Source organism: Parasteatoda tepidariorum, chromosome 5 (assembly GCF_982258835.1).
Source record: "Parasteatoda tepidariorum strain Cologne lab strain chromosome 5, Ptep-v5.0, whole genome shotgun sequence".
NCBI lineage: Eukaryota > Metazoa > Arthropoda > Arachnida > Araneae > Theridiidae > Parasteatoda > Parasteatoda tepidariorum.
In genome coordinates, this window is record NC_141759.1 from 115213052 (window position 1) to 115236165 (window position 23114).

A 23114-nucleotide genomic window follows, 5' to 3' on the forward strand; every position below is an offset into this window, starting at 1 on the left:
TTTAAGAGGGAAAAAATGTACAGGAAAAATCTATAACAAATGACCCCGTTGTCCAAGTAAACAGTGAACATGTTTTTTTTTAAGTCAATCGTGTCTACACAGTAGAGAGAATTTAATGAGCAAATTGGCATCAAAAAAATTTTCCAAATTGTTAAACAAATTGATTAAAAATTTCGCAACTAAATTTCATTATACTGGCAACTAGGAAAATTTCTGATCGATGCAATTAAGCGGTCGAAGTAAATGGACGAAGTCTGTATCGGTTAAAATAAACATAAGTAATAAATTTAAGTTAGCAATTATTGAAGGCATTTATGTTTCGGTAGCCATGATATTTCTCAAAATGGCAAAAGTCAATTCTATAGGTCGAATTTTTCGGTGTTTATAGTTTTAAAAAAATAAGGAAAATTTAAATTAGTAAAATAATAAGTGAAGATTATTTAGATTATTGGTAAAAGCACAAATGCTGACAAAAATTTCTCATTGGGAATCAGTTGAAGAATTAAATTACTTTGCCGTTTGGCACACTGGAGAAGTAATAAGCCCTACATTCCATCTAAGGAATGCAAATGCTCGTTAGTTTCACCAAATACTTCCTCACAGAGAAGTTAGTCTCAGTACTTGGTCTTTTGAGTTGGAGTACAGATTCAACATAATAGAGGCAAACGTTCTTATTTTCGAGAAATGTGTAATTTAATACTTTGTTATTTGAAGGTAATCTGTAAGCAAGATTAGTTTTTAGACATGATGTAATTTAATACTTTGCTATTTGAAGGTACAACATTTCTAAGCAAGGTGTTAGGTTTTTGACATGCTATAAAAGGGTTCCCACTCTTTCAACAAAGCAAAAATTAAGCACTTTTAAAGACTTTTTTAAAATTGAAGGACTTTTTAATGTCAATCAGATTGTTAAAGTTAGCATATGAAACTAATCTGCATTCCATTTTTAATGACTTCATTGAAATTTAGTTGTAAAATTAAGTGCAGAAATTTAGATTTGCAATTTTTTTCATGTATATTAAAAAAAAAGAGTAAATGAAGAAATTTGTCAAAAATATTGAAAAAATTGTTTCAACAAATTTTTATATTTCGCTACTAGATCAGCAAATGTGCTACATTTACTTTTATGATGAACTTAAACAAAAATCATTTTTAGCCAAACCTATTATTAGGAAACTTTACATAATGTAAATAAACATTTTGGCCAAAAACATGAATTTTAAAGCAACCGAAAATTTGAACAAAAATTAAAAACAGTATATTAAGTTGCAATGTTAACTGAATAAAACGATTATTAAAAATCAAAGGATCTTTTAGTTGAGTAGATTCAAATTTTTATGCAACAATCTGCTTATCCTTAAGAAATAAAACTAATAGCGTAACAATCTAAAACTATAAAAAAAGAAATTTTGAAAAAAAAACTTGGTTTTTATCGAAAATCCAATAAACCCCATGTTTCTGATGAAAAACCTAGGTGGGCTGGGATTTTTCAAACCCTGTTTCTTACAAATCTGCTTAATTTTTAGTACGAGTTCTTGACAGGAAGTCGTAAACCAATCGCTAACCGTGACCGTGTGTAATTTTATATGTACTTTTATAATCACTTCATATTTATTATAGCTAATAATTTTTTTCTATACCAAAAGTTTGGTTTTTCGTCACAAACTATATTTTTCATATTTCTGCTGTATCTTTCTTGTCCTGTTCTTTCTGTGAGTGTGATAGAATAAAATTCTTGCATCTTTCATCTCTATAAAACTAAGTTTATACATTTGGGAATTTTTTTTTTTCTTACTGCATACTATCTCAAAATTTATAAGACTGGTTAGATATTTAAAAAAAAAATTGGGCGATACATATCAGGCAGAAGACTTATCATATTTTTCTTCACCAACAGCGAGAAATGATACTTGATGCCAAGAATGATTCCATGAGTGTCATTCCTCAAAGCCTTACTTCATCAGCAATGAGTCCTGTTATGAGTTTAAAGAGTAACTTGTATTCGCTTCACATTCTCGTGTTTTTTTGGTGTATACTGGAGTGTTTCTTATTTACCGTGTGGTCCAGATCACATTTGGTCATAATATGCCACTTAAAACTAAAGAACGAGACAGGATACCATCTCTGCAAACATTCTGAACTTGTCCTCACAGAAGTTGCTGAAACTTGGTGCAGAACTTGTTGACATAACGTTTATTATTTTTTGTCTTGAATCATGCTGAGACAAACAAAAAGACTTTTAAGCCCTCAGCAACTGCGAGATCCTGATCATTTTAAAGTTCGAGCCAAATCACATTCTTCCATAAGTCCCAATCCAACGTTTCATCCATCAATCCCAACCTAACGTTTCATCTATCAATCCCACCCAACATGCGCTTCGTACTTAGAAACCATACAACTTATGTACGCTTTCCATGCGATGAGTGACCATAGAATATTATAGTCTCATTACTTTTGGGGCAGAACACTACATGCATTAATAACTAAACCGGTTTGTGAACATTGCACAATGGTATGTATCACATTAAAACAATTACAAAGAACAAAAGTTAACAGGGCTGCTAGCGAGGTACCATTAATTAAAATAATGTCATTTTACTTCTTATTATTTAAAATAGCATTTTCAAATCGACAACTACAATAAAACAAAAATAATAAAATTGAACCGTCTCAGTGCGAAATATGTGGATTGATTTTTGACACATGATTAAAAATAATAACGAGTTTATCTTGAAAAATATTTACCTTTTATTACAGTATTGCTAATAAAACAAATGTTAAGAATTTTTAAAAGAAAATATCTGAACGATTCCGTATGCATCTTGTAGAGGACCAATAACGCAAAATGTGATCGTTGTCTAAAATATTAATTGGAAAGAAAGGAAAAACTAAACAATCACTAGCTTTTTTTTTTCTCTTTTGGCTACGTCTGTTAATTAACCCAACTATATATTTTTATAGTAAAACAGCAATAAATTAATTGCAAATATTTTTGTTTCGAAGAAAAGAACAAATTCAATAGTACAAACAAAATAACGAAGGGAGAACTTGAAAAAGGAATTTCAAAAATATTAGCAAAGAAAGAAGTATTTCTAGTATTCTATTTTAAATTATTACAAGTGAAACACTGAATTTGAACATATGTATATGTAAAGCCTTGCTCAGAGGTTACAAGTGAATTATTACAAGTGAAACACTGGATTTGAATAAATGCATTGGAATAAAGCCTTGTTCAGAGGCTTAAGTCCTGTTAGAAATTAAACTATTATTTTTATCTTTGAAAACTAAATTAATTCATTTTTATACTTTTAATAGGGCAACGTCTACACCTCTGTAAACTACCTCAAAATTTATTTTTTGTATTAACATTATTCTAGGTATTTTAAATAGCACATTGAATGCAGTGTTATAAGTCGAATTTTATATATACTTGTTTTTTATATTGAGTACGAAAAAAACTTATAACTATATTAGAATTAAAATTTAAGGTATCTGGCCGGTCTCGAAGAATTTTTTTTCTAAATGAAGACTTGTTTAAAATTTTAATTTTATGTTTGGTAAGCAGGGGTCATAATATTATAAATTTTTAAGTTTAGAAATTTGTAAAATAATTTTTCAAAATAAAAGCAAGTTTGAGCTTAAAAACTACAAATTTTTCATGTCAGGCTACAACAAATTGGAATGTATAAGTTTTAAAATATTTTTTTTTACAGATCAATAATATGGTTAGCTGTGTTTTGAACTAAAATCCTAAAATTTAAGAAAAAAAACTATGAAATAACTTTTAATTAAAAACAACGCTTAATTTATACAAAATCTACATTTAAAATTTGAAGAATTATTTAATAAACTTTTTTTTGCAATGTGTGTTAGAGTAAAGAAATTCTCAAAATCAACGTTCTCCGGAAAATGCCTTTAAAATGCAAGAAAATTTTAAACGTGAAAATATTCTGACAACACAATTAAAAATCCGAAAATTTCATTTTGAAAAAATGAATTTTATTTGTCTTAAATCTATAATTCATTCAAATAAAAAAAAGGTTCCAATACTCAGTGTAAAACTAACATTTTAGTTTCGTTTTCGTAAATTTCTTTTTGTTGTGGTCTCACATACGAAAAAATAACTTCATTTCTAAAAATCGGAGATTAAAATTTTAAGGATTTGGGAAAGCTAATGAACAAAAGTTTAAATATGAATAACAAAATAAAATCAAACAATTTTTTATCGTAATTGCTGATTTTCATCCAGTCTGATACCTAAAAAGAAAAGTTGTTGATGTAATATTCGAAAATTACCAGTTTATCTAAGCAATATCCAGCTATCAATTTAGCTATAAATCACTTTGTGCTCACAAAAGAGCAGAATAAATGTGAAGTTGTTTCAAAAAAAATTATAATTAATGAAAAAGATGTTAGATATTTTAATATCTATACTATTTTTTTTTCTTTTATACAATCTTAAATGAAAAAAGCAAAGTGTATTTTTTTCTGTAAGCAAAAACAAATTTTAGAGTAATTTCTTATGCAAATTTTTTTTTAATAAAAATACAAAATTTATTATGTTGCTATTGAAATTAATATGTGGCTTAAAAAACCTATTTCATGCCTTCAAAGTTTTTATTTATTTAATTCTAATATGGAACCAAGTTAAAAAACTAATGGAAGTACAGATTTATCATTTTGTAATTATGCTTCATTTCAAATATGTTTCCCCTTAAGAATATTCTGTTTAAAAAATCAATCCGATGTTATGCATTATATAAAAGTTACATCAAATCTTAAGATTCCTTAAAAAGATGAACTAAAGGAAAACCAAAAAAAAACATACATAAAATTTTTACACAACAAAACATCAAATGTAAAGAAGTGAAAAAGTAAAATCTTATCTGCCATTATACTTGAGAACGCTTTAATTGAAAAATTTTATACATATATATATATCAGTCCCAATCACTCATGTCAAAATCAAAAACCAAAGGGTTAAAGAATCCTTGTCTTCTGGGCTAGGTACGACAGAGTTGAGAGTAAGGTCAAAAATGGGTCGGCTTCTCAAGGCCGGTTACAAAGTAAAATCTAAATAAGCATTGTTCACATAATTTAACCAGATTTCAGTGACCCCTAGCAGCATGTGACATTTAAATACAATTAGTAAGAATTGATACAAAAAGTACTTATCCATAATATTCCATTAACATCAGAGTATGGCAATCACTTTCTGAGAATCAGGTTGTGTAATCCAGCTTTCAAAACAAGTTGAGGCTAGACGAATCTAAAAAATGCCAAAGTAAAATAAAATTTCAAAAAGGAAAACGTTCAATTTTTTACTTTGTTTGTAATTAGAACTTCATAACAAAACTCATTAAGGACAAGGCATTTAAAATTTTCAATTATAGATATCTCATTACCCCAGCGAAAATATTGTAAGTAACCTTAGTAACTGTAAAATAACTTATGTCTTAAAGGAAAAAAGTTAATAGTCGCAATAGACCACTGGGCAACTAAATATAACAAATGGGATTTTTAAAAAAAAATTGCATCCCATGTGCACTTTATTATTAATTTTAATAAGTATGAAATTATTGTGAATATTTTATAATATTCTAAAAATTACTTTATTTCAAGAAGTTTTCGTGAAATTTTTCCTTCATTTTTTATAGTTGTTCAATGTTTTTAAAAAGATATCAAGATAAACATTTACATGTTACATTAAGTCACGTTTATATTTTCACAGTTTTAAAATTCTTAGTAAATTTATTGCTGTGTTAATAAGTTTCAGGGAGCAAAATCATATTTCTACTTCTTTCGAATTTAAAAAACTTACAATTATTCGAATTTTGCAGTATAAGAAAAAAAGGAATATTTTCTTATAGTACTACAATTTTGTTTTATACTTCAGTAAATAGTATGGAATTTTTCGGAAAAATGAAAATTCTATACCAATTCCTTACATTAAAACTTTATATTCAAAAACACATTTTATTTTAATCTCGCAAGTATATTTCTGAATTTTAGCTTATAACTAGGATTTTTTGTGCGATTTCTTTTATGATTAAATTTTCGTAAGTATTCTATGTATGTTTTGTTTGCATTCACGTATGTTTCTAGCAACAGTACTGAAGTTTGTTACTTATATATTTTTTCATACCGATGCAGGTAACAGAAACCTCTGAATTAATCTATAACGTCATGAAAAAACGTTACTTCTTAGAATATTCCTTGAGATAAGGTAAGAACCCTTATTATACTAAAAATAATTGCTCACGAAATAACATAGATTTAGTAAGAAAAATTCCTATTACTCCTGTAACAGTAAAATTAAAATCAAAGATTTTTTTTTAAAAAATATCAAGCGATTTAACTCATTTGTGCTTGGCGTCCTTTTGAAAGTATTCAAAAAGGAAAAAGTGGTAGCACAAGCGTCTCAATTTCCCGAATTATTTTGTAGAAACTAGATAATTCTATACATTAATTATGTATAAATATTTATGATTCGATCTCAGTTCATCGAATAGTTCTATTCTTAGGCTTAAGTGGTTGGCAACAGAATGGAATATCCACTTGACGTAGTGTAGATAAATGTGCTCTATAACTTTTTTCACCCAAGTAGTTTTCATATATAGACTACTATTTGTGGCTAGGCATTAATGGGTTAAATCATTATTTAGTACTTAACTGAATTTTAAACTTTACTTAATGAAAAATATAAGAAAACAGGGGGAGAATATATTTTTAAAATACTGAAGAAATTTCAAGCCTGTGTTTACCAGGAGATAAATTCCCCTGAAAAGCACGGCGCTTACCAATTACTCATATTGAATAAAATACAATACAACGCATACAGTATAAAATTTTAAATATCTGAACATTTAACAGAACGGTACAGTTTTTCCATAAAAAGTGTCTAAAATTAGATGTGGAATTATAAACGCAAAACTTTGAAAAAAAAATGGAATGAAGAAGGTGGTGGAAAAAAGATCATATTACATTCTGACATAGGAAAGGCAAGCGGAAAGAAGAAGCTCAATGAATTATTTGTTGATTAATTATTATCTGAATCGATGAGAACAGCAGTTCCCAAGTTGTGTTCCGAGGAACCCTATGGTTCCTCGGTATGAATTATGAAAAGGATATGCATTTATAAAAAATTCTTTTACTATTTCGCATCGATTAAAATTAACCAAATTCCACAATAAAGAAGTCTGTTTCCCTGATAACCAGCCTCAACGTTTATTTCTTTCTTTTTATTTTTCCGCTTTCATTTTAATGGAAACCATATTCCAGCTTTTTCATTTTCAGTCAATGCATGCATTGAAATCAAATTAAGACTTATACTAGATGCTACTCTAGAACGGTAAATTCAACCATCAGACGTTAAAAACTCCATTTTAAGACTAATTCTTATAAAACGATATAGAGAAAAGATTTCATTCACTAAATACTTTTTAAATATTTAAAAGTGTTTCATTAATTTATATGTTTTTAAAAATGCTAAATAAATTTATTCATTTAGTCTAGGGGTTCCGCCAAAAGAAGGTCGATTATTTAGTTTTCCACAATCGAAAAAATTGGGAATTGCTGCATTAGAAAACCGCCTTCGATTTCGATCAACAGAAAAAAAAATAAAGAAAAAACTTGAATGCAACAAATGCAATTACAATTTCAGAGTGTCAAAACTCATAACTCAGTTTTAAAAAAATAGAGAAAAAAAAGTAATTTTGCTTTTTATTCTTGAATCCTAAAGTTGTGAATACATTAATAATATGGAGTATGATTGTAATACTGAGTAAGTATGCTTGCAATTGCTAAAACCTACAATTGAAATTTTTAAAACAATTATCGCATTGTCCTAAAACCTAAAAATTCCAAATAAAATTTCATTTCTTCAATATGAGAAGCTGCTATATTAATTAATTTTATAATAGCCTGTAGTGCGGGGGAGAATATTATACGGGTCATAATATAAGGCTACATATTATATAAACTATATGCAGACACATATTACATAGGCTATATTATAGGGTCCCATATTATATGAGCTATTATATAGAGCTCCATATTATAATAGATAATAATGTCGTAATAACTCCGGCTCAGTAGTATAATAACTCTATGGTAGACAGTTTAAGGTTAGAATCACTTTGGCATCGAGCTAACCGTAAGAGGTTTCCGTAGTTTTTTCTTCAACGTTATACAATAGACAGCACTTGTCTCATCGATCACGATATTGACGTAAAGTATCATCAGTGATAAATGGATCATATTTTAGAACTCCTTGAAACTTATTTTGTTAAATCCTTACCATTGCTTTCAAATTTCTCAAATTTTTAAAAATATAAGCAGACAGATTAAAAAAAACTATGTAATAAACGCAGATTTAACATTTTTCTACAATCATTCATCGAAGTGAAAGAGAATTACCCACTGAGAGAGAGAATACTAATCTTTTTGTTAAAAAATATTTCAATTCCGTTTTGGTTTTCCAAGGTTGCTATAATCTTGATAGAATTTCATATTTGGAATGTTCCAATCTAAAGTCGCCAATTTAAAATCCCCGATTAATGAAATTTAAATTTAATTTTACTTACAATTTCGACAGTTAGATTTTCCTATAGAATATTAAAATGTGTTGAAGATTCTTTGCTATTTTAAAAAATGCTGACAAAGATCAGACCTAGAAACAAAACATTTTAAACTCAATTTCAAAACATTTTATACCCAATTTCAATCATATAGTCGAAAATGTAATACTTAAATTTTTTAAAACAAATGATTTTGTATAGGTTTATGATTTTCGAAACAGTTTTTTATATCTCGAATTTTTAAACCGTTGTTTAGAATAAAACAATATCTATCTAAATTTCTTTTCTAATCTATGTAAATTTCTTTTTGATCAAAAATGTTAAATTTCTTTGAAGGTTTTTTATTTACAGAATAACTTTGTTACTACCTTTTAGCTAACTTGTTTCTCTGCCTTAATGGATAGAAAGTTATGATGAAAAGTTCAACTTTCCGATTGACTAGAGTGCTTGAATTTTATTCAGAGCACCTTACTTCATCCCAATTTGATTCCTGTCTACATTTTATGACTAAAATGAGTTTATCGTCATAATAATTTCTTTTGACGAATAAAGAGCTTTTTAGAACTTTTTAAACGAATCGAAATATTTTTAAACACAGTACTAAAATTTTTTTAACCAAATATAGTTGTAAACTACAAATGATTTTTCAGAAATATTTCTTATTTATTTAATATTAGTAAAAAAACTTTAAAAATTGTAATAAAATTTTTTACATCATTTCTAAAAAATGTAATTTAAAATGGCAAAATAAAAAAATTGAACAAAATGGGTCGAAAAGTTTTTGAGCTGTTGAAAGATCACAGGAGTTCCGTGAGTTGAAACATTTTTAATTAGTACCTAAATGTTAGTTAATATGCAAGCAATAAAACTGACCGATAAACTATTGAGAAAACAGCGCTTATTTTAAAAAAAATCTAGTTTTTATAGATTAAAAGTTCATCTCTCAAAACATTTTTGTAATAATTTTCAAACTAAAAATCTAAATAAGGAAAAGGAGAGAAATGAAGAAATTTAATCATACAAAAAAGAAAATGAAGTTATATATCAAAGTCATTAAGGGTATTAACCAAAGTTGGCCGCCGATTACAGAAATCGATTACATCTGTAATTGATTACAGATAATTACTGCTATGTAATCAATTACTTGTTATCACGATTACAAATAATCGCGATTACAAGTGATCATAATTTTAAATTACATCAGAGTAGAGCAAAAATGTAATCGATTACATTTTTCACTTACAGTAATAAGTTACTTGTAATCATGATTGCAAATTTTGATTTCAACTGTAATCATGATTACCCGTAATCGTTTTTGTTGTGATTACTTGTAATCGAAATTACTTGGAATCATGATTACAGTTGCAATCAAAATTTTGATTACAGCTGTAATCAAGACTACAAAATAATTGATTACTGTAATCGACTATTGTAATCACGATTACAGCTATTATCAAAGTTGTAATCACGATTACAAGTAATTGATTACTGTAATTGTTTATTGTAAGCACGATTACAGTTGTAACAAATTATGTTTTCTTGTAATCATGATTACAAGTAATTGATCACTGGAATCGAAAAATGCAATCCATTACATTTTTGTCCAACTCTCTTATTAACTTTTAAAAGCTTTGTAACATCCTGAATGCCAAAAAATACATCGAAACTGCCCTGAAACCAAAATTGATACCTTCCATCATCGACCCCTTCCCCAACAATGCATCCGGAATCTGCAACAGAAGACTTTGGCCAACCTGAGGCTGTCGTGCCAAATACGATGTGCAAAAATACAACTCGACATTATTTGCTGCGTTTCTCTGCCGACTGAAAACAGTCGAAAAACACAAAAATAGCTTACAAAAAAAAAATATCTAGAAACTAGGTTTAGCCTGAAAAATTTCGAGCACAACTACAAAACGTAGTTTATGCTCGTTAAATTAATGTAACTGAAAATTACAAAATCAAGTTGTATGGTTTTTGTTTAGATTGATGTATGGTAAAGATCATTTTGATTTCCTTGTGTTAAATTAATTAGCTCAGAGGTAGTAATGAAGTAATCTCTTTTTTTTAAATTACGGAAAAATATCGAAACAATCAAGACAGCACAAGTTCTTAGAAGAAATAAATAATATAGGCCTAGAGCTCTCAGAAATTGATGAAGATGAATTTTCTGAAAATGTAGATATACTGGTTGAACGTAAGACATGCCAAATAGGATGTTGTAACGACAATAAAACCATCAAAATCTGTTCTAAATGTGAAAAATTTGTCTGCGGAAAATGTACAATTCTAACATACCTGTGTATGTAAACTATGCGCTGAGCAATAAAATAAAAATTATTATTCGTTGCGTTTGTAATATACAAAAATTGGCAATATGCAATTTTGTTTAATTATAATAAAGTTTTTTTTAATGTTTATTTCCTTTCTAACATTAATATTTCATACATTCAATCAAGAAACAAAGTCCGCTCATTTGACCGGCTATGGTAGAAATATATTAAGTGTTGGCATGTTTAGTATTAATATTGTAATTCATTTAAGTCGCACTAGAGCAGCACAATGGGGTATTGGCGACGGTCTGGGAAGCATCCCTGAGGATGATACGAAGACATGCCATCACAATTTTGATCCTCTGCAGAGGGGATGGCTTCGGTAGTCCGGCGACCTGCACGCGAAGTAGAGCACTTTACATTAGAACAGTTTAACGAGGACCGATACCGCACACCTTCGATCCCTACGCAGACTGATCCAAGTGGTCACCCACCCGCACACTAAACGCAGCCAGTGATGCTTGACTTCGGTGATCTGCTGGGAAACGTGTCTTAACTATCAGTCCACTGCGGGACTGTTTAGAGTTAATAGTGATCAAAATATTCTGATAAAAATGTTTGCGTGAAGAAAATATTTTTAAATGAATCAATATCAAAAGAAGAAATTGAGAAATAAATTTAAAAGTATGTATTAATAAATAAAACTTGCTTTTAAATACAAAGAATAAAATTCTAACAGGAGTCTACTTGTGGGCGAACAGTATTTTATTTAAAACTTGCACGAGTTACAACTCAATAAAAATAAAAACACCGCACTTAATCGCCAAATTCAACTTGACCTACCTAAGGCTATAAATTTCGTTTTTAAATCATAGCGAAATTCATTTTACCGTGAAACCATTGTATCATTAAATTAAAAAGTTTCTTGATTTATTTGTACTTTTTCAATTTTCTAAAACTATGCATTGCCAAAATATCATTTTTTATGCGTCAGATAGGAAACATCGATTAAGCAGATAGAGAAAAAAAATTACGCTTTAAATTAGTTATTTCAAATTTGAGTACTATAATAGAAACTGTATTCTACAATTCTAAGACTACAATTCTCATGAAATATACCAGGGCTGTCCAACTAGCGGCCCGCCAACTTCTTATTCAGGCTGAACGGTCTTTGTTTTCCCATTAAAATGTAAGCAAATTGTTTTATAATCCTTCTGTTCTATTGTTTTATCTATACATCTATACATAATAATAACCGCGGCTGTGTGTGTGTGTGTCTGTAATCACAATATATCGCCCCAGAAGCCTCGTCCAGGCACGAAACTCGGCACATAATTGTGTTTTGACATAATAAAGAAGTATTTTTTTTCTTTTTCAAAAATTTGGATTAGTTTCTTAGTTATCAGTCATTTTGTAAGAAAATCTATGCTTTTTCGTCTTCAAAGAGCCATATTCAAGAAACTATTAAAAAATGCATATACTTTTCTCCACTCTTATAAATGTATGCTAATGCGAACCTTACAATTGAAATATTAATTTTCGACAACTTAAACCAATAATATACGAAGGAATTAATAATTTAATTGTAAGGTTCGCATTAGTTTACATTTATCAAAGTGGATAAAACTTTAACTTTTGTACTAAAAATGTGGCAACATATTAGATACATAAATAGAACGCTACGCTTTGATATATTTATCGCTGTTCATAATTGTTATAATAAGTTTCTCTTCTTCTTTCCACGCTCTTTTTTTTTTCTTAAGCGAAGACGATAAGGGAAAATTATACTTGAGGATGCCCCTTGGCGAAATTGGTGACTTATGATTGGCGCTATTCCTGTTTGCGCGGAACACCGTGGTAACAGAAATAACGGCCAAAACATAATGATATTTCAAAAAACATTGGAAAATTTCAACAAAACATCGGATAAAGCTTGCAATGAACCCAATATTAGCAAAATTAATAAATCCAATAAAAAGGATTTTAAATCGACGCAAAAATTAATGGAGTAGGTGCAGAAAGAAAAGGAAAAAAAAGCAACTCCTTCATTAAGCTTGAATATACTCAGATTTAGGTGCACAGAATTATCTAATAACAGTTAGATACTGTCTAAATTTATCGTGAATAGAATCTGTGTACCTCCATCGTCACATAAATTCGGCGAAGTATGAATCGAAAATGGCGTTTGTGGTACCGAACTGGTGATGACATTTTTTTATAAAGTCCCTTTTTATGACTGCCCACATACCTTCGATCTTATTGACCAGAAGTAAAAGTAACCTTACCAGCCGGTATCTAACGAAGAAGTAATGGACCTCTGAAATTACGTATACCGTTGAACATTAATAACGCTAAAATTTAAACCGTTGAGAATCACGATTGGGTTTCAACACCGCCCAGCTTGGCGCTCAACCGCGATCACAACTTGGCGAGAATCAAGGGGCACCCTCAAATATAGTCTACCCGACGTTAATTTTTGTAGCGATATAGAAATAGAAATTGATACCATAAAAAAATTATACAGAAATAGATACCATAAAAAATTAATTCGTTTTCGTGTTCTTTTCATGTATTTAAAGCAACTTTTGTATGCTTTTACAATTTCTGAGGCCTTTTTTAAGAAAAAAAAACAAGTCTCCACCTGATAGTTATATTATAGGTTAGGTTACCATAGCAAAGTTACATCTTCAAACATCCTCAAGAGCTATAACACATCTGCAGCAGAACTGGATATGAAGACAAAATTGCAGGACAGAAACACTTTAATTGTCCACTAATCTTCAGATTTCCTGCTATGTTTTAAAAAACTTTATTTGTGGAAACCCTTAGCGTGGCGGACAGCTGGCCGCCTTAGGCGATTAGTAATTAATAATTCAACTATTAATTGTTATTGTATAAGAGGTAAGAGGTTATTGTTCAACTTTTTCAAACTGCAGCCCGCCAGGTGATCAGTGACCGGAATTCTGGGCCGTGGGTTCTTTGCAGTTGGACAGCCCTGAAATATACTATACTTAGACATATAAAAAGAGATTTCATCATGAATTAAATTAAAATTTAAAAAATTGCGTTTTTTAAGTCGAATTAGAGCGAAAAAAGAAAAAAGTTCTATCTGTGCCTTAATTAAAAAGATAAATGTAGAGCTAAATATTCTGAAAGACGGAAGATTTGGGGTATTAGCAGTCATTACAATGAAATTACTTTCTTCTTTTAATCAACTTTAAAAATATTAAAAAAAATTTCCGTTTTATTACTTTTCTTTTTATTATTGTTTAAGTTTACGTCAGAAAGTGGTTAACATTTCTATTGGGGATAAAAATAGAGATAAATTGTAGCTTACAAATTTTAAAAAAAAAATTTAAAAAAACAATAGTAACTTGCGGTCAGAGCACTATTTGAAATTTGAGAACTTAAGCTAGGCGAAAAGTGATCAATATTAATTTTATTTTTTTTTTTGGTATAAATTCTATTTAGCAATAAAATTAAGGTGACATTTGCTTGTGATTTTGAGGGATTTTGTAACACATTGTCAATTTCATCACAAAGCTCCAGTTGAGATTCTAGCTAATAGGAAAGATGACGATATTTCGATTGACGATAAATGCTGCTTTTAGCGATCAGAAAAATGATCAAAACTGTCATTTAGCAAGAAGTACCAATTAAATTTTGATTGCTAGTAAGAGAGATGTCGAAGATGTCGAAAATTACGTCGTAGGAAAATCTTAAACCGCTAAAGAAAGCCAAATCAGATAAAAATTGGAATTTACTTATAAACTCTATTTAAGTATACTTAGCTGTAGAATTTTTCTGCATTTATTTTCGACACAAATTACATTAATTCTTTACAATTATCTGAAAACATAGGAAAAAAATAGTTTGGAATAAGCAAAAACTAACTGATTCGAGATCCATACCGTCATGCCTCTAAAAATTGTCGCTATTGTATAAAAAATATGTTTTAAAAGATTTAAACAAAATTCATAACAAGGGACAGGAAGAAATGAAACTAATGCGAATTTTTAAAAAAAAGTGAAAAATTACTTACACTCGAACTTAACAAAACAATAAAGATGCTGTCTTAAATTCGAATTAATTATAAACGAATACGAACAAAAAAAGAAAGGAAATGTAGATTTATAGTTCATCTCTCAAAATATTTTTATAATAATTTTCAAAATAAAAATCTAAATCAGGAAAAGGAGTGAAATAAAGGAATTTAATCATACAAAAAGAAATTGAAGTTACGTTTCAAAGTCAGTCAAGTTTAAAGAAATGTTTTAAATTGTCTTTTATAAATCTCGCCAAATCAAATCGCTGCATCATATTTCATCACTTTATGAGTTGCGCGTGAGCAGCGGGTGTTTGCAACAAGTGATTTTTTTTGTGTGTGTGTGTGTTTCTCATTTATTTATTTTCAAGCTTTTTTTAAGTACGTTTCTTGTATTTGTTTCCATTATTTTAATTATTTGCTTTGCATTTTTTTTAAAATTATTTTTCGCTAAGTTATTAAAAAAAAAGATAAAACAGAATTATGGTTAAAAAAATTCCATTCAATTATACTTATATTATTGCATAGAATCACATGTTACTTGATCAACGATCAATTAAATCTTTGGATGCTTCAAATGATTTTAAATTGTTCCAAATTAATAACTGTGGTTTAGGAATCAAATTTCCAAGATTTTTTTTCTCATCTGTGTAAGGAGTGTCTCGTTCATTTTTATTTATTTCTTTGCAACAGACGATTTTAAGAACTCAACATCTGTCTATTTGTCATCTATGAAAGAATTCTTCAATTATCAATTCAAAAAGTTTTATCCTTCTTTGGAATATCATCTTCACCATCTTATTTAAGTATGATAAAATGCGGTTAAAATGAATAATCTATCAGAATTTATCACATTTGCTAGTTGTTTTTATCAATAGTTACTGATATATTAAGGCTTATTAACGATAAATAAGGGTTTATTTATCGTTCTCTGATTCAGGTCAAAATTACGATCTGTGGATGAATATATGGATGTATGAATGGATCCGCCCTATTAAACGGGCTGTGACGTGTGCCTGGCTGAAGACGAATTCTTGGCCATAGGATGGCGTCACTGAAAAAACAAGAAACGCACACTCTGCCATAAATTTGCTCGGTTTCACCAAGCAGACTAGCCCGTGCAGCAAGTGGCATTAGAAACAACAAAAACATCAATAGTTACAAATGAAATTTGATTAGTTTAGTAATTTTCAACGCATTTAGCTAGAGTTTCTAATACATATGGTAATGTCCTGTGCAACCATCTAGATAATGTCCCTTTCTTGTTTACTTTAGAGGCGGACGTCCGCCATTTCTGTACGCTGCTCATAAGTTATATGAATACTTGTGTGATACTAGACTGTTTTTAATTCTGTCTGAACATTTTTACTTTTTTGTTTTTTAAAACACTTAACCTAAAAAAAGCATCACTGTATGATATACTGTGTCAATGCGTACCAAGCAATAGCCGTTAACTTAAAGAAGAAAAAGAAGAAAACATAAGTGCAGGGACATAACGGGCCCTGGAACTCAATAACTATGAAGAACTATCAACTATGAAGAACTATGAACTCAAGATTTCTAAAACTAACCAGCATCAATAGATCTATTATTTTAAATTAGATCTATTATTTTAAATTTAAACTTTATGATATAGTAAGATTAAATTTTTAAAGCTCATATCTTAAATTTAAACTTAGCTAAAAATTCGCCTTACACCAAGTCCTTTTGTTTAATTCGACAAGGCAGATATATTATCACAGTACATAGACATACAAAGATTACACTTCAGTTGAATTTGCAATAAATTACGATGAATTAATTACACTTACCAAACTTCAATGGCAAATATTAATAACAGCACAACCACTTAGTAAGAGTGCAAGACATTTACCAAAAAAACTTAATTATAATAACCGGTTATTATTAATAACAAGCATATTCGTTGTTGTTGTTATTATAGTTCATCTATGTCGCACTAAGAATTGCACAATGGGCTATTGGCGACTGTCTGAGAAACATGCCATCACAATTTTGATCGTCTGCAGAGGGGATGGCACCCTCGCTTCGGTAGCCCGACGACACCTGCACGCGAAGACGAGCACTTTAAGGTAGAACAATTTAATGAGGACCCATACCGCACACCCTTGGTCCCTACGCAGACTAATCGAAGTGGTCACCCAACCGCACACTGACCGCAACCAGTAATGCTTGACTTCCGTGATCTGCTGGGAACCGTAAATTAACGATCAGTCCACTGCGGGACTAAACATATTCGCGACATTTATATAAAGAATCGTATGTTTTTCGCCGGAGCATATAGTCGAAAACAATAATCAGTAATCTTTGAGGTTTTCACAAAATTCTTTAGTAATATGAAAATATTTAATTCACGATAATTTTAAAAACAAAAATTATGTTTCTAAGTAAAACCTAAAATTTTCAAATCAACACGTGCTCGAGATACTAAAGAAATAAAGCGACAGATGCAAAAAAAAAAAAGTTAAAAAAAAGAAGAAGAAAAAAAAATTTAGTACTGTAAGGGTTTTCAGGCTTTTCTTTCCCATCGGTCAATTACTTACATTACAAAAATCATCGTAAGTCGATTTTTCTACTCAGGGTTCCCACTCTTCTATCAAAGCAAAAATTGAGCACTTTTAGGGCCTTTTATCAAAAAATTTAAGGATTTTTTTTCTAGAAATTAAGGACCTTAAAAGTGGCATAATGATTATTTATCATGAAATAAAACATCATAGATTAATAATAATAGATTAAAAAAATGGAATAGCTTTTCTTCAACTCAGTCATCCTTTAAAAATTTTTTAAAAAAAACTACATAAGAAATGTTTAATACAAATAATCTGTATTTAATTAAAATTCGAACATTCACAACTCATTTCTTACAGAAAGTATAAACAGTATCCTTCAGTTCTGATTTTAGAGATCAGTGCACGGTATGACGTCATGATCAGCTTTGAATAAGGAATAAACCATACCCACCGAGAAATTCTGAACCACCAAGTCTGAGCTAATTAATCTTGCCAAATATGGCTTTAAACTCACATTAAAAGCGCCTTCTCCTTCCAGCTTAGAGAGACAAAATGTGAGGTTGGTATTGCAAATTTTTAACGATTTTGTTAAAAATGCATTGTTAGAGGTGGGCCAAAAAAAAAAACGATCTACCACACTATGAAGACACTTCTTTATTCATAAAAATAATTTTAACTAGGTGGAAGATTGTGAATGTTAAAATTCCAAATGCTGGCACAAGAAATAATGATAAATTTAAATTTTCCTTTCACTACTTCTGATGATAGGAATATATTTTTGCAAGATTCTTTACATTAGTTAGAGTCGTGAGAACAAATGCAATGTACGACAGGTATGTTTAACAAAGACACACACTCAGCCCTCAAAATAACAACAAATGGTATTTTAGAATTAGCCTCCTATTGTAAAGACGAGCTTAAACTTAATTATATATTACCTGGGAAGTTTCAAACGGGCCATTTGGAAAGCAGGTTTAGATTATTCCGTCAAATGTCGGGAAGCCATTATCACATATCGATTAGACAGCTTATTTGAATCTGAAAATAAATTAAGAAGACAATCATTAATGAAATTAAATCTTATGTCTAAATCTCAAGGTAAAATTTTGATTATAACCAATATTGTTTATAACCAATCTAAAAATAGCTTCGTGGAAAAAATTACAATGTCCGGGTTATATATCTATATGAAGAGAGTTCAAAATCAATACTTTATGACAAAAAGAGAAATTAAGATACTTCAATATCACGGTTTTATTGATACTTAATATTTACCAAAATTTATGCTAACTTTATACGTAAATTTATTAAAACATAATACATTTGGAAAAAAAAATTTCAGTATTTATATGCATATATTTATTGAATATTACTCTTACTTCCATGCATCTAGTTTTCTTTTCTTCTGTTTTTCAGCAATTTTTGATTGTTTATCTATTTCGTGTTTTTCTCTGTAATAATTGTTTAAAAATATATCTGTTGACAGGGGTATGTTCAGAAGAAATTTGGGTCCGTTAACGGACCCTTCACAAAATAATTTATCTCTTAATCGGACCCTTCACAAATTTGTTTATCTTCATTATTATTTTGTTAATCGAATAAACCCTTCCCGGAGGGGGGTGAAGAAAGACTGTTCGAGACAAACTAAGTTTCCCTAAGTTTAAATTCCTAATGTAGTATTGTAAGAAAATATTTCTACTTTTATAAACATCGTGAGCGCATTCCTATTAATATTAAATCATATTTTTGTTGTAAATAAATAATTGATCAATTTACATTCATTCATAAAATTAATTAATTGAATATTATGTAAATAAAAATTTCTGGCAATTTTTTAAATAAAATATTATAAATTTAAGAATTGTTTAAGTTTTCTTAATATGTATATCATATTAAAAGTGGTACATTACTAAGTTGTTTTATTTAAAATATGTCAATTGAAATTATTAAAGATGTGAGTTATTCTGTTTCCATTATTTGTCCGAAATGAATATTCTGCGTTGATAAGTATAGGCTAAATACCAAATATTTGTATGTTGCATCTCTAATTTAGTAGCAGCAATTGTTGAGCAGAATCTTGTATCTATTTACAATTTAAAAACTTCTTGAAATGCTTTTTAGCAATTTTTGCAATAACAGGACCCTATTTGCACAAATTCACATAAGCAGGACCCTGGTTGAAAGAATGTGACTTAACGCACATTTCATATTCACAAATTATGAAAAGTTTTTTCACAATTTTATAAAAACAGGACCTTTCACAAAATGTCTGGACAGACCCCGGACTAAACATAAATTTCAGTCCTTGTTAAATCCTTTAAAAAACTAATTTTGCTAATATTAAACACTAAACATAAATTCAGCCCTAATTAAATCTTTCAATAAATGAAACAACCTAGATTAAAATCATTCTTCTTGAAGATTTGGCAAAATGATTGGTCAACATTTTGAGTCTTTCAGGTTCCATTAATTACGTTATTTCTTGCTCTATAGTTATTAGAGCTAGTCCAGATTTGAAGTGAAAAATAGATATGAAAACACAGATACCGCATATTATATGAAATTGTGGACTTTTATAGCTTCTGAGAGAAGGAAATTTTATTTTTGATGTATTATAACCATTTCTTAAATATAACAAATACAAGAAAACTTAATTTTAAAAGACAACAATTTTTATATCTTTTTGAACTCAAAAATAATATATTCTAAATTAAGAAGAAAGGCATTTTAAAACGAAAGTATGTATTTAAAAATAAATATAAAAAAGGCAACAATTATTTACTTCGATTTTTAGAAAATTATGACAACTGACCAATTACTTAAACAAAAATTATTAAATATGTGCGTTTGAATTATGTAATTATAAACTTGTCTTCAAAAAAAAAAAATAAGTATAAATTACTGCATGGTAATGAGTTTCTCCCGTAAAAGCCTTAACTTTTAATTTAAATAAATTGTTTTTTAAGATGATATTTGCTATATTGAAAAGATAGGATTTTATTTCATCCTTCTGCTATTATTATTGTTATTAATGAACTGTTTGGTTTTGAATTAACATCTGAATTATCTACTAACAAATGTTTTATCCAGATAAAATTAGTAAGTATACCGGTAAAAATGACTAGTTAGTAAAAAGTAACAAGAATTTCGTAAAATAAAATTATGAAAAGTCCGTTAACGGACCCAAATTTCTTCTAAACGAATACCTATTATTAAATAAAAAAATTTCATCAAGTTTCGAAAACAGATTGTTCTAAGGTAGATCGCCTTGCACGCAAACTACGTTTATAGTTGTCAGGTAGTTTCAATTTATTCATCACATTATTGTATTTTTAAAAGACTACGTTAAACCGAAGCTAAGTTAGTAAATACTATTGAAAATTTAAGTAAGTCAAACGAAATATTAATTGGTTATAAAGTCCCCTAAATAGCACATGCACCACTTCATAGCAAAGTTAATTACTTCGTTAATTATGTTTTAATTACTTTGCAGTTATATGTTAATTACTTTGCTTCCGCGAATAGTCAGTCATCCCAGACTTCTCGAAATTTTTTTTTTTTGAAATTTAGTTCAAAAAAATCTAAAAAATAAAAACACGTTTTTGGTTATATATTCGCGTAATAAACATCTTTAGATTTATATTACCTAAAATATTTTTTCTGTGGAAAATTAGAAATCCAAATTTCACCAGTTAACCCGGAACCGGCAGGGAAAGAGATTCAATTTTCACCGTGTACGTAAACCAGGCAAAATTTTGATTCTAGGTACATCTCTACCTTAAATGTCACAAAAATGTTCTAAATGTGAAAATGCTAAATCTTTGCTTACGTTTAAGATGTTAATTCAATTTCAGCAAGAAAAATTGGTTCGGAAATGCTATTTTCAAATCACATGAATACAAAACAAGACTTGTGGATTTTTAATATTGTAAATACAAATCGCGATATTTGATTTTAATATCGCTCGAATTTTTAAACAGGAGTGATACTGAAATATCATGAAACCGTGAATCATTCTAGTTCTCGCAGTTAATAGTAGATAATAACATAAACATTCAATACAAACATTCAATACATAACTTTAAAACATTCAATATTTGTAACATCTTTAATAAACATATCAACAAAAATGAAAACTTACATTATAGATTGCAAGTCCTATCGAAAATAAAACGCAAACTCTTGAAATGGCGATTTTTTTTAAATTTACTTTCACTCTACTGGACAAGAGTGAAGACTGAAAAGGTTTTCTAGGGTTGTTATAATCGAATATTGTTTCTGTCTGCCAATTGGAATTTACCGAACTAAAGTCGCCAATTCAAAAGTCGCCAATTCGAAATTCGTCAATTAAAAAAGTGTGAAATAAAATGCCACATAGAATATTTTAACATCTTGAATTTCTTGAAGTGTATTAAAATAAGTTGCGAAATACTTTATCATTTTAAAAAATACTAACATTAATCAGAACTAGATACGAGAACGATATACTTTACTACGCATTTAAACCGTGTAGTTGCATTAAACGTAATGCATTTTATTAAAAATCAGTATCACAAAAAACTTTTTCTCGTTAGTGGAGTTTTTTCTTCAACATTTTGATATTTCAATGATAGAGGGCGTAATCTAAAGATTGGCTTAACTTGAGTATGACCAAGAGAAAAACCATTTAAATCATATTTCCATTTAAAGGATTTATTATATACGATACACCAGTAATTGGTGGCTCAAGGAAAAGAGCGCTTGCCTTCTAATGAGTTGACCCGGGTTCGAATCTCAGCGATGGCTGGTGGATACAATTTCTTCAGCAGCCACACACTGACCACAGTACTGACGTGAAATATCCTCAATAGTAGACGGATCATGGAATAGAATCTTTTTGCACAGGCTAACCATGGGGGGTTTTCATGTTTTTCCTCTCCATGTAGCGCAAATTGGGGTTAGTTCCATCAAAAAGTTTCTCCCCAGGCACATTATTTTCCGTAATTGATCCAGGAGTTCCTTTGTCTTCTGACTTGGGTTCAAAATTACAAAGCCTATGAAGTTGAACATTGGTAAAAATTGCCCCGACTGTTCAACGACAAGTATGTAATAAAAAATGAAATGCATCAATGAAGTGAGGCGTAATTGAGTGCTTGAAGTAAAAAAGTTCTTTCTCATTATAAAATATATCAATAAGGAGCCGCAGTGGCTCAGCAGATAGAGAGTTCACTTCCCAATGCGGTGGCCCAGGTTCAAATCCCAGCAGCGGCTGGTTGATACGAATTTTTCTAGGAACGATCACAGTTCTGACGTAATATATCCTCAGTGGTTGACAGAATGTGGGTTATAATCCCCTCGCCGAAGTGCTAACCATGTCAGGTTTCTCTGTTCAGGTAACTCAAATGTGTTCCATCAAAACACCCTCCACGAAGGCTTGTTTCTCCCAATGCATGATCCAGGAGTTTCCTTGTCTTCTGGGTTGGGATCAAAATTGCAAGGCTACGGAATCGAACATTGATTGATATTAACTCAGAATTGCTGTTCATCACCGTTTATAATATACAAATATAAATTGTTTTTATAACCGTCGCTGAACAGCCGACCCACTTTTTTGGGTTTACAACTCAACTCCGTAGTCTTGTAATTTCGAACTCAATTCGGAAAACTCTTGGATCAAGTTTTGGGCCTTAATGGAAGACTTTTAGATGGA

The 23114-nt window shown here is 29.5% G+C and overlaps 1 long non-coding RNA gene across 1 annotated transcript; it reads right to left on the reverse strand.

The window, feature by feature from the left end:
- Positions 1 to 1206: 1206 nt before the first annotated feature.
- On the reverse strand, positions 1207 to 21668 carry LOC147810037 (uncharacterized). Its single transcript, XR_015433563.1, has 3 exons — positions 21567 to 21668; positions 18364 to 18463; positions 1207 to 5269 (listed from the first exon to the last, which is right to left on the reverse strand). It is a non-coding gene; the product is annotated as an uncharacterized LOC147810037 (long non-coding RNA).
- Between the last annotated feature and the right edge of the window lie 1446 nt (positions 21669 to 23114).